Source organism: Mauremys reevesii, linkage group 1, assembly GCF_016161935.1.
Source record: "Mauremys reevesii isolate NIE-2019 linkage group 1, ASM1616193v1, whole genome shotgun sequence".
Classification (NCBI taxonomy): Eukaryota; Metazoa; Chordata; order Testudines; family Geoemydidae; genus Mauremys; species Mauremys reevesii.
Genome location: NC_052623.1, coordinates 154,995,721 through 155,008,311, shown reverse-complemented (window position 1 = coordinate 155,008,311; position 12,591 = coordinate 154,995,721). Strand labels below are relative to the sequence as shown.

At 41.3% G+C, this 12,591-nt stretch overlaps 1 long non-coding RNA gene across 1 annotated transcript; it reads right to left on the bottom strand.

The window, feature by feature from the left end:
* Window positions 1-1,755: 1,755 nt before the first annotated feature.
* Window positions 1,756-9,024, bottom strand: LOC120396099. The gene is made up of 3 exons (XR_005592981.1): window positions 8,918-9,024; window positions 4,071-4,164; window positions 1,756-1,869 (listed from the first exon to the last, which is right to left on the bottom strand). It is a non-coding gene; the product is annotated as an uncharacterized LOC120396099 (long non-coding RNA).
* Window positions 9,025-12,591: the final 3,567 nt, after the last annotated feature.

The following is a 12,591-nucleotide window of genomic DNA, read 5'->3' as shown; positions in this document are numbered from 1 at the left end:
TTTCCCTATGTCCTTTTTCAGTTTCTCCCTCTTTCCTTCCCAGGTTCCAGTTCAACTGCTCCCACTTTTCTCCTCCCCATGTCCTATTTCTCCCTCTTCTCTTCTCTCGATGGGTCTGACTCAATTTCCAGTGAAGTCAACAAGAATCTTTCCATTGACCTGCATGGAAGTTGGATGTCTTTCAATCTCCCACCCACTTTACCCTATATTATCTTTCAACCCCTCTCACTTTCCCTCTATAGCCTCACCAATTCCTATTTAAGTTTCTCTGATTCTCTCTCCTACTCCTATCCTCTTTCAAATTCTCTCCTCCCTAGGTCCTGCTTTCACTTCTCTTTCTTTCTCACTCCTCCCACTGCTCCATTTCAGTCTCCCCCATTTCTCTCTCATCCCTAGCCTTTTCATTTATCTACCTCTACTCTAGCCAAACAATCTGCCTCATCTATATTTTAGCTGGCTAGCAATCTAGGCTTTTATTCCACACCCACCACTGTTGTATCTTGGCACCTTATTAAGTGAAACAAAAGATCAGTGTGTGTGTGTGTCTCTCTCTCTCCTAGAAATATATGTTTTGTTTTGAGTGTAGCGTCCTTCCCCTCCCTTCCCCAGTAATTATTGTAGGAATGAAAAGCTAAGAAAACGAGTTTCAAAAAGCAGTGAGGTCATTGCTCATTCTTTTTTGCAGGAGTGAATCCCATAATCTTTCTCAGTTGGGAGAGGACATGAGTTGTCTGTGTTAAAGTCAATGCGAAGATTACAATTGATCTCATTGGGAGCTGGATCAGACCCTTTGGAGGACAGAGAAGTTGAAAGAGGGCATAAGAAGAGAGAGACGAATGTGGGGAAAGGTTCATAAGCGGGCATGAGGAGAATACAGAGAAAAGGGAGATATTAAAAGAAGACCATGCTCCCTGAGAGATCACCTCTCTCTCTGCAATCATGTTCTCCCATGAAAGCTACATTTCTCCAGAATACTGGACCAGCTACCACAAGGTAGAAACTGACCCAGGGAATAGGAAAAAGGAGGATTCACCATTTGTGGTCTCATCTTCTTCCTCCCCCAGCTGTCATCTGCTGCTTCTCTGAAACAGCTGCACTAGGCAGGAAAACAGGAGATGCAAACCTGAGGATTCTGCCTCATCTAGCTCAAATCCTGGAGGATGCCTCCATTCATAGGCCCCAAAAGGAGCCATTAGTCCAGGGCGGGGCCTGGTGGATGAATCCTCCCCAAATCTTCCACAAAGACAGGAGAAGGGGATAGGAAGGAACACATTCTGAGGGCCTCTCCTGATCTTTCCACAGGACTAAGAGGGAGGAAGCAATAGAAATCAGTGAGGTGAAAGCAGCTGGTGTAGAGCCATGGACTTCTCCCAACCCTTCCACAGAGCTAGAAGATGAGGAGAGGAGCAGTCTTGTCCCTGGGGTTGAGGGCCTCTTCCAAACCTTTCCATAGGGCTGGGAGATGAGAGCCTGGGTGGGGGAGGCAGTAAGAACCTGGCCTCGGGGAAGGCGGGGTCAGGGGTCAGCTGAGCTTTCCACAAGGTTAGGAGGCACTTCACTTCCTTTGGGGAGGGGACAGTGCTCAGGAGTGCTTGTTGCACCACCAGGGGCTATGTACAAAACACTTGTGGTCAAGCAAGACTTTGAAAGATTTAATTTGCAATCTTTTCATTTCACCAACATTCAAATCAATAATGCCTCCTTTAAATAAATAACATGGAGTAGTAAGTTAAAATTCCCTTAATCTGGTCTTATCTAGTCACCATAGTTCTTTCAATACATCATCAGTTACAACCTGTACTTTCCATGATGTTCCTGTAATCAGAATTAGAGTTCCTGTAGGTTTCATTTTCTCTTCCTTTCCCTCCGCTAGGAAAAAAATGGAAAAAATAAGTGGTAAAACTCTACTTTAATGCTACCCACCATTTCCCCTCTCCTGAACAGTTATAACGTTCAACTCCCTCTTTGGCTATTTAGTGACTCTCCCTTGGTGTTAAGACTTTGCAGCACATACAGCATGACAGCAATTTCATGGCCTAGTCTCAGACCCTTACAATACCAATATCAGGGGAATTGTCCTGTTTAGGGGCCAGAGAAGACCTGTGCCTCCCAATAGCAGAGTGAGGGCAGCCAGCTTCGGCAGTGTTACTGAGCATGCTCAGTCCAAGCCAAGTAGCAAATTGGTGTGGGGGTGTGTGGGGGTGTGTGCCTGGTGAGCTATATTGTATTATGGTAGCTCCTTGGTCCACTAAATATTTTGGTGGAGGACTAGGCAGAGAGCCCTCTGCAACACCCTCCATGATTTGACCATTCACACGCACTATGTGTGGTCCCCAGTGGTCTAATCACTCTCAGGACTGGTCAGACTTGTATAAACCCTCATAGGTATATTATCTCCTTATTCCCATAGAAGGGAGCCTTAGGATATGACCTTAAATCAATCCTTGTAACAACATTGCAAGGATAGAAAATACACATGTGCATAGATGCCAAATTATGATTGCTGTGGAAACCACAGCATTGAATTTTTTGACTTGTGTGTGATTAAAATGTCAGCCTGTAATATTATATTAACATAGTGGGGTTTTGCACTGAATATGTTATAATTTTAAAGAAACATCTGCAGGGAGGAAAATACAATAATACTGTGTCCTTTCAAATTAAATATAACCCAATAATAATAGCTTGAAACGTGTGTAAAAATTGCCAGACTTCAAAAGCAGTGATTTACAGGTTGGATAGAAAGCTAATCATGTTAACATGCATAAGAAAAGAAAGGATTATAGTGTAAATGATGCAAGAGGAGAAAGACCATCATCTGAGAGAAGGAAGAACAGACACACAAAATGAGCATGTTATTGGTATAAAACAATAAAGATTATCATGCTGCATTGAACTATAGTTTATGAGTACTTAATTCCATTGTATATGTGAACAGATAGTCTCATCTCAGAAACAGAATCAGTAGCCTATCAAACTAGAAGGTTACAAAGCAGCAAAGTGGATCAAGTTTTTTTTGCCACTTATTAAATCAAATGTAACATTTTTGCAAAATGCCTGTACTTCAGAGTACCTAAGATGGGCATGTCTGATGTTGAGGTGGCAAGGTACCATGCTGTCATATACGTTTGAGGAAACCTCAAGACTCTCACTTCAGAGCATAGTGAAGAACAGCTGTATCCTAGACATGATTAACTTGGTCTAATGAGGGATGTGAGCCATCTTTCTCTAAGAACACTGTCTATTTGATAATCCATTGAGTGACAAGGAGGGCAGCTAAAAAATAGGGCACACCCATGTGCTGAAGGACAGTACACTGATGTATGCTAATAGTGCAGTGAACTGAAGGGACCCCAAAATAAGTGATAGGCCCTGCACATATTCTTGGAAGACACCCCCTCCCTTCCAAAAGAACATATAGATTCTGTCAGTGGAAACACAAGGGTATTTACAGACTTATGTGTGTCCTAATCACTCACAACTAATGGGAAAGACTTCAAAAGTGCATTTTTATTTCTTCTGCAAGGAAAACTAAAAGTGGATTGAGGTCATGAAAAATGCTGAGTCGGGGCACTCCTCTCAGTGTATTACATCTGCATTAACTTTGCTCTGCCTTCTTTGGCATTGTTGCTCATGACCACCTATCTTTATTACCTTGAGGCCTGGGCAAAGGTAGTCAGTCCACTCTTGCTGCTTATAACACCACCAAAAAGAGGGTTGTAAAGGAAAGTGGAGATAAGGCCTTATTTGCATAAATAGAAGTAAAATGAAAAGCTCTGTGTAAGCTCAGAGGCTTGTCTCTCTAATCAACAGAAACTGGTCCAATAAAAGATATTACCGCACCATCATGTCTATATAAAGTAAAAGACATATTGCATTGCTGGGATAGGTCTCTGGTTGCATTTATTCTTATTCTTTAAACACAGCTACATCAAATTCTGCCCTGATCAGTATACCCCATTCAATCTCACTGAAGCCAAAGGAATTGCACAAGATATATGTTAGCACAGAATTTCACACACAGGCACTAAATTATCCAACATCAAAGGTAATCAAAGTGGTCTACCTACAGAACAGGGTGCTGGCAGTCCCTGGACAGCTGGTTGGTCATATGGTGCTGGTTTCTCTTTCTTGTTTCCAGCTGCTAAACTGTATTAAAAGAAGCTGAAAATAAAGAATTCCTTAATATTACTTTTGTATATTAACAATTGTTATGTGAATACAAAGGAGAGGGGAGTATCCAAAAGACACCAGGGAGAATTTTCAAAAGCACCTAAGTGACTTAGGGGCCTAAGTCCCATTTTCAAAAATTACTTAGGCTCAGATACTCAAGGGAATTTGGACACCTAACTCCCATTGATTTCAACTGGATTTGTGCTCCTAAGAGCAGGTCACTTTTGAAAATGGGACTTAGGTTCTTAAGTCACTGACGCATTTTTTAAAATTTATCTCTGGGTTCCTAACTCTGTTTTGAAACTGAGACTTAGGAACCTACGGCTTTTAGGGACTTCTGAAATTTTTATCCTCTCTACTAAGATGTGGTCCACATTATGGAAACATTTGAGAGATCCTTTTATACATTTTAAAATATTGTACGAATGATGCTAGTGAAAGCTGAAAAGACTACACATTCTTCCTTGTTAAAACCTGATTTCTTACTGTTTTCAAATTCACATTTTTTTCAGTATTCTGCACTCAAATGCAATTTACTAGCTTTTTGTAAATTCATGCAGAGCATTCTAACAACCACCTTGTTCCTCCTCCTCCCTATATATGCTCACTATGGGTATATTTTCTTTTCAGTGTGTATGTGTGTGGGAGGGGGGATGTTTGAGAGAGAGAGAGCGAGACACTCCCCTTAATGCTAACGGCAATTATGATGGCACATCAAAAGAAGAATATAATGTACCTTAGCAACATAAACTAGTTTCCTGCATTGATGGCTCTGCTTTCAGCAGTGCTAATATGCACTCTGACATTTTTTCAAAGTATTGATTGGTGATCAGCTGTCATCTTTAAATTAAAAGTCAGCCCATCCATATAAAAATAGTAAGTTAATAAAAGTAGTAGTTATTCAAACAAGGAAGCACCATGGAATCACATCACATAACATTATTATCCATTTCAGTTCAATTCAAAACTCAGACATGCCCAGATGATGAAATAGGTTCAAGAGCTGGTCTGGAGTTTTGGGGGAGGAGGGGTGGTGTGAATGGGTTTGAAGAGAAACGGGAGTGAACTGGGAAGGAAACAGTCCATGGGGAAAATGGCCTCATGGTGGTGCAGAGGGAGAACATTAAGGGAAATCTTGGCAGCGCAAGTGGGAAGGCAGCCGTTGAGGCAGGGGTATAAGCCACCTTGTATGTGATCCTGTGATCATTACTCAGGTAAAACTCTCAATGGAGTCAACTGAAGTTTAATCTGAATCAAGACAGTGGTATTAGTTTCACCGCGTGTAGATTGTATATAGCTGTAGGACATGGTGGTGTGTAAGTGACTTCATTGGCCTTTTTTAGCTAGAGCATTCTAAATATCCACTTTTGTTACTAACATGTGAAAAGCCCAGAATGATATTGTACCTGCCAACATCCTCCAACAAAAAAGCAGTAAATTGTGCATTTGCTTAACTGTTCATATATTTGCATAAATTCAGGCAGAACCCATTATAAGAATGTGCATTCCCATTTTAAAGTTATACTGTAATAAGGTGCCAGTGTGGGAAGATAACTGCATGCATTTTGAGGGTATCTAGATTGCTTATCCTAGGTGCCATACATGTGAGTTGAGGAAATAAATACATTTCCAATAATATTTCTAGTCCCCTTTTCATGATGACAAATCTTAAGAGGACAATTTCAAACTTGAATAGGATGAAATGGGAAATCTGACAATCATGGATATTAAAAATAGAAAGAGGAAAATGTTTTCTTAGAGTAAATGTCTTGTCAGAGTCTCTGGGGAATCTGGATTTGGATAATCTACATTATGAGAGAAGCAAGGGGAACAGAAGATTACTTTTAAATATTTTAGAGCCAGAGCTATGGTTCTGCACATGCAAAAACCACTCTCAGCTTTCAAATAATAACTCCCTCTCTTCCACACTGAGCCAAGAACCAACAAAAGCAGTAGACTGGTCAGGTTTCCCCCTAGATCAGAAAGAAGGGCTGACAGGTAGTACTCTATCTAAGGTACCTAATCTTTGTTTTCACACAGCCCCCATCAGTGCAGAATCTGAAGGCCCAGGAAAAGCAGCAGATTTGGCAGGTCTAATCACTCTCCAGGCACTTGGCTAAAACAGCAATCAGAGGCATGCCCACAACTCAGGCCAAGAATGTTTCTTCTGGATCTGAGTATTGTGGGGATCTTTCATGCGTGAATGTCACCCCTCCTGCATGGGGGACGAAAGGGGGAGGAGGTCGTGCACTGTCATATCAACTTCTCTCTTCATTTCTTGAACCCCAGTTAAGATTCTTTGCAGGGCTGGGATTAGGGTGGGAGGAACTGGGCAGGCATGGCTAGCAATGGGCAGTCTATGACTGGGTGGGGACAGGCCTTAACCTGTATTACCTTTTCTGCTGGACCCCTCCACCCAAGGGAACTCCCGCTTTAAGAAGCATCCTTAAACAGCAGTGCTGGGGGAGGAGTTAGGGCCTCTGCACAGACAGCCCCAGCCTCCTGTGAATCCTGGGGCAGAACTCAGCATTCCAGGGCAAAGGTTGGGGGAAGGGTTAAATTCCTCCCTATCCACCCTTTCCCCCACAGAATGATGTGGAAGAAATGCAAGAAGGAAATCTTCACACAGCATTCCTCCTCACAGACACCCTCCCCTGCAGCAGCCGGTATGTCAGCAAGAGGGGGACCTGATGACATGCAAAACGGTGGATTACTGTGAATTATTACATTGGATACACTGCCTGTTTTCTCAATCTAATTACAGTTTACAAGGGGGAAACTTTTAATAAACAGGCTGGTCTGCTCAGTCATAGGTACCAGTTCTAGGACTATAGGGCATTAGCAATGTTCAATATACCCAGCTTTTAACATGAAGATGCTAATGCAAAATAGCCCTGAGCAATTACGAAAAGAAAAAAAGAAGAATTATTTTAGAACTATTTGTATGTAGATAATCCTAATAAAAAGATCCAACACTGTTTAATTAATACTATGACAGATCCTACAGACATCACTAGACAAGCTTATTTAATGGCTTGTGATTTAATTCAGAGGCACCACCTGCTTTTTCTCTAATCTCTCTAAGGTTTTAATATACCGTCTATTCCTGTGGTAAGCAAGCACTACACAAAAGCCCAGAACTAAAAGGTGTTTTTCTCACTCCATTACACTTGGGCAGACAAGTATGAACTTGTGTGAGGAGGGACTTTCTTTTTAAAGAGCATTGATTCTTGCAGACGGGTAGTAACAACAAGCTGAGTACTTGCAGTAAAGTCATTTTTGCTAATGCCTTTTCTAAAGGAGTTTGTAACGTGATTAATACAATTAATTTGGACCTAAACTTGGCATGCCAGGCCTCAGTCCGAAAATGAATTACTTTACAAATTTGACACTAGTATGTTTGGGCATTTCTAATTTTTAGAAGTGACAAACAAATGACCAAAAAACCCCAAAAATCCATGTGACCAATTGAGGTTAATTTTGCCGCATTGACCTCTTTACTTGCACTCTGCCCAGATTTATGGTCTGTTATATCTCACCTCCTATTTTTTGTCTATATGTTATTGTCTTCGATGAATAAGCCCTTTGGGATATGGGCTGTGTGCTTTGGCTAAGCCGGTAAGCTGTAGAGCACCAACCATGCTACTGGCCAGATATAAATGATGTAATAACATGTTAAAATCTGTAGGAAAGGGCTTTATGGGAGGAAACCTCTGCAAGGATCTTCTCAGAGAATCATTCCCCACTAGCCCCAATTATCTCATCAGTGGGGAGGGTTTTACTGTCCCTCTTTCCCTATGGAACAGGGTGCAGAGCCCTTCCTCAAACCTACCCGATCCCCACTCGAGTGGCCAGGCCCATTTCAATGGAGGCCTCGTGTCTTGGCACCAGCTCTGGCCAGGGGCGGCTCTAGAAATGACGCTGCCCCAAGCAGCGCGGAGCGCTGCGCCGCCCTTCCCCGGTCCCGCGGCGGGTCCCCTCTTCCCGCAGCTCCGGTTGAGCTCCTGCCGGCATGCCTGCGGCAGGTCCACCGGAGCCCGGGACTAGCGGACCTGCCGCAGTCATGCCTGCGGGAGCTCAACCGGAGCCGCGGGAAGACGGGACCCGCCGCAGTCATGCCTGCGGCAGGTCCGCTCGTTCCGGGCTCCGGTGGACCTGCCGCAGGCATGCCGGCGGGAGCTCCACCGGAGCCAAATGCCGCCCCCCCGGGAAACGGCCACCCCAAGCGCCTGCTTGGCGCGCTGGGGTCTAGAGCCGCCCCTGGCTCTGGCCCACGGTGGAGATCCAGCTTCCATTGAAGCCCAGCTACCAGGGATTCCCCTGGCTGCAGCAGTCCCAGGAGTGGGGCCTATGTAGAAAAGGTAATACCACCTCGAGCTATATTTGCTTTCACAAGCTAGGTCTATTGGGAAGGAGATGAATCAGTGATAGTCCTGCCCAGCTCTACCTAATCTCCATCTTTTGCCCCTGAATGGACCCTGGACAGCATGGAGCCATATAAATCATTGAAATGAGAGAGTGCCATTGAAATGAACCCTTAATTTGACACAGCAATGGGGAGAGCCACATCTGGCCCAATGGATGTCAAATTTTCTAGTGGGATGCCTCAGTGTTTCTAGTCAAGGTTGGTGTCAAGATATTGGTTTCAGATCATTAATCTGTCTCTATGCCAGAACTGGACATAGAAAGTATAATGTTTAGGCCCTTCTTTCCTTGATTGGTATTTGGGAGGGAAGGAGAAAACCTTATTATGCCAGGCAGCTGTTGAAGGCTTCTCTGGAGTTGGGGACATTAGAAGTAGTCCAGTGAAAATGGAGTGGTGGGCAGAGTCCCGGCAAAGAGATCAAAGCTGTGAAATAAATACACAATTTACTGGTTACAGAAATACAATTGACCCGTAGCTATCATGAACATAAGTGTTATTTAGATTTTGCTTGTATCTTTAAAAGCATGGAGAAAAATCAGATGGAAATTAACTACAAAAAAACCTATGTTCATGTAAAATGAATGCTGAAAATGTAAACACATAAAAAGTTAAATCTCCCATAACAACATCAACTCTTTCGCATCACACATATTATATGGGAAGGTAAACACCTGACAGCCAAAGTAATAATCAGAAGTAATATGTATGTGATACTGTAAGAACCTTAACTGGGCTACTTCTTGACTTCTGTGTTGTTGCATTTGGAACCTTAGGCCCAAATTATGGCTACGTTGTGCAGGTGCACCAGATGCGGGCATGGGCCCAAGAAGCCCTTTCCCTCATGCACACCCGGCAAAGAAGGTAGCCATTATATAACTGCAGGGAAATGAGAGGCGGGGACCAGCTAGCAATGCAGGCAGAGCCAATGGCTTTACAGAGGGATTCGTCTGCACGGGGCAGGACATAACAGCAGAGCAGTTTTTCAAAGCCACAGAAAAAGCAGTTCTCAAAATGTTCTCACCACTGCTGGTGAAGGCATATAATGCCACCAGCCACCACTACCTGGGTGGTATGCTGCCTCCTCCAGTGTACCACTGCCTCACAGGAGGCATATTTTTGCTCTTAACATTGTATTAACCTAAGTATTTGCAATCAGCATTTTATGAGAGTCTTATATGGATCCTACACTCTTCCATTCCCAATTATTTTCCTGTGTGCAGATGGTGGGACTGGCATGTACTTTTGCCACCCCAACATGTTACCAGCCAGGGGTTCATTGTGCACACTTGACAGAACTGTACAATGTGCTTTATGAAATGTACATTTAATCCAACACAAAATTTCATCCATCAAGGACTGCAGGCCATGGTCGTAATGCCCTTTGGTTGCCATATCCCCAGTATCCACCATAGGAAGTTAAGCCAGCCCCCTGCTAAGATGAAGCCATGACTTTCCCCCCTAACTTTTCCCTTCTGTGGCTTTACATACAGAAAGGTATGATTTAGCACCTAAACCACAGTGGTGTATCATCGTATGTGCTCTCATACAACTGACATATTCCACGAACAATGCCTTGTAGTAGTTGGTAGACAGCATGTATATAGAGTTGTAACCAGTTTGTAAAGTATGAAAAGGGCTTTGAGATTAATTATTACTCTACCAATATCTGAAATACAGTTTACTTGGTTTATTTTCTTATCATCAAAAGTGAGTTAAAAAATGCTACTACAGTACTTCACAATTGTACCTCTTCTGATTTATATAAAACTACAGTAGTTGTTTTTTTTTAAACTTGCCTTTTCTTAGAAGACATATCCTTGGAGAACAGTCCATTCACTACGTTGTTAGACTGCAGCGTTAAGGGAGAAACTTCTTAAAGGCAGATCCTGTCTGTAAGCATCATTTAATCTGAAACCAGAATTTCTTTATTGGCACAAACCGATGGTTTATCTAGTCCAGTATCTAATCTCCAGCATTTACAAATGCGTAATGCTTCAAAGGATGATACAACACCCAATAATACAGCTAATTGTGCAACACTGTACCATTAAGGGAGATTTCTTCCCAATCAGTTTATGGCATGAAGACTGACAAGTGGTGGACTTTGTAATTGTATCCTTGCTACTGAAATATCAGATGCTATGATTTATATGTCATTTTAAAACATATTTTGAAACTAAGTTGTTTTCTTCAATAACATGACAGCAACAAATTCCATACTTTGGACTTTGCATTGAAAAAATATTCATTTTTATCTATTTTTAAATTCAAAGACTTTTTATCTCATCAAAGGTGCTTTTACTTAAATCAAATAAATAAGTATACAGAAGAACTTGAATGGCTTCTCTACAGTCCTTTGTATTATATACTCCTATACCACCTTAAGCTTTAAGATTTACTCATATGGAAACTCTGTTTCCACACCCAAATACCTCTAATAATTTTCATTATTCTTCCTCTGAACCTTTTGTATTTCTGTTGTATTTTTTTAGATGTGTCCAAAATTGAATGTAATATTCAAGATGAGACTATACCATCAATTTACTAATGGATATTTTCTACTATCGTATTTGCGGTTTTGATCAGCACTATAAATTGAGTATACACTAAATCTTTACAGGGAGAGATTACAATTCAGAATTAGATAGTCAGACTTAAAATAATATCAGGGCCTCTCTTTTTAATAAGCAATTTTAAACAGTAGTGTTGTAGTCTTAAACTGGTTTATTTGGAAAGACCCTGATGCAGAACTAAATAATAAAGCAGAACAAGTTGTTCCTCCAAAACTTCCAGGAGTACAAAACTTTAAAACAACCCCAAGGCAAGGCATCTTTTTCCTCATGTTTATTGGGCTTTGTTCACTAATAGACTTACCAGCTGCGAAATTAGGAATCCTTTGTAGTACTTCTCATTACCCCTGATATTTTTCCATGCACCACCCTACTGGGAAGTAAAACAGACTGACTGATAGTGTTACTAATGAGACACTGTTAGGTTAAAAAGCCAGTTATGTTTTTCAAGGTTTCCTCAGTTATGTAATTAATAAATACTTTGATTTATTAGGAACATAGGACTGGAAGGGACCTCCTAGTCCCCTGCTATACCAGTCATATAATCTTGTTCATAAACTTATCAAACTCCATCTTTCAAATGAATTGGTTTGTCTGCCCTGGACCCCGACTGCTCCTATTGGAAGGCTGTTCCAGAATCTCACTCCTCTGATGGTTAGAATAGAAACCTTTTTCTAATTTCCAGTCTAAATTAGCACTAGAAGCACCAATGAACTTTAAAATATATTTCAACATTTAAACTGTTAACTTTTTTCACTTTACTCAACTTGGACAATGAAACTGACCCACTAGTATCAGTATCTGGTTCTCATGCACTAGTACAATGTCACCGTGAAACATTGAGGAGTGTTGGGGAATTTTTAAATCTAAACAAAGGTGGTTTTTGTTTGTGCTTTTTTTTTACTTTAATGAAAACACTATTCTATTAAGTTTTTTTTTAATGGGGTATGGGTACATGCTGCATAGCAGTGTCCTTTTAAGTGCATTAAGATATATACAAACTATTAGCCTTTCTGAGCATGAAAAACTTGAAAGTGATATTGTGCCTGAAGATTAAGTGTATATTATCACTGAACATAAGCATTTCATAACGTGAAAAGAAAAGCTGTTAACCCTATCTGTTTGTCATATGCACACATATATTGTAATCATAAGTATACTGTAATGTTACTTAGGACTTATTCAAGGGCAAGCCTTTACCAAACAATATACTGTATTATGTGCTACACCACCTAATGCTGCATATATATGTAGAGAGAGAGAGAGAGAACTAATTACAGGGCCTATTCAGCAAATGGAAAAAATGCACAGAGAATAAAATCTATACAATTCTGATAACATAGAGTCAGTTGCTAGTAAGCATTAATGTATATTCTCAAATACTTTAGTTTAAACAGGGATTGACGTTTATATTGGTATACA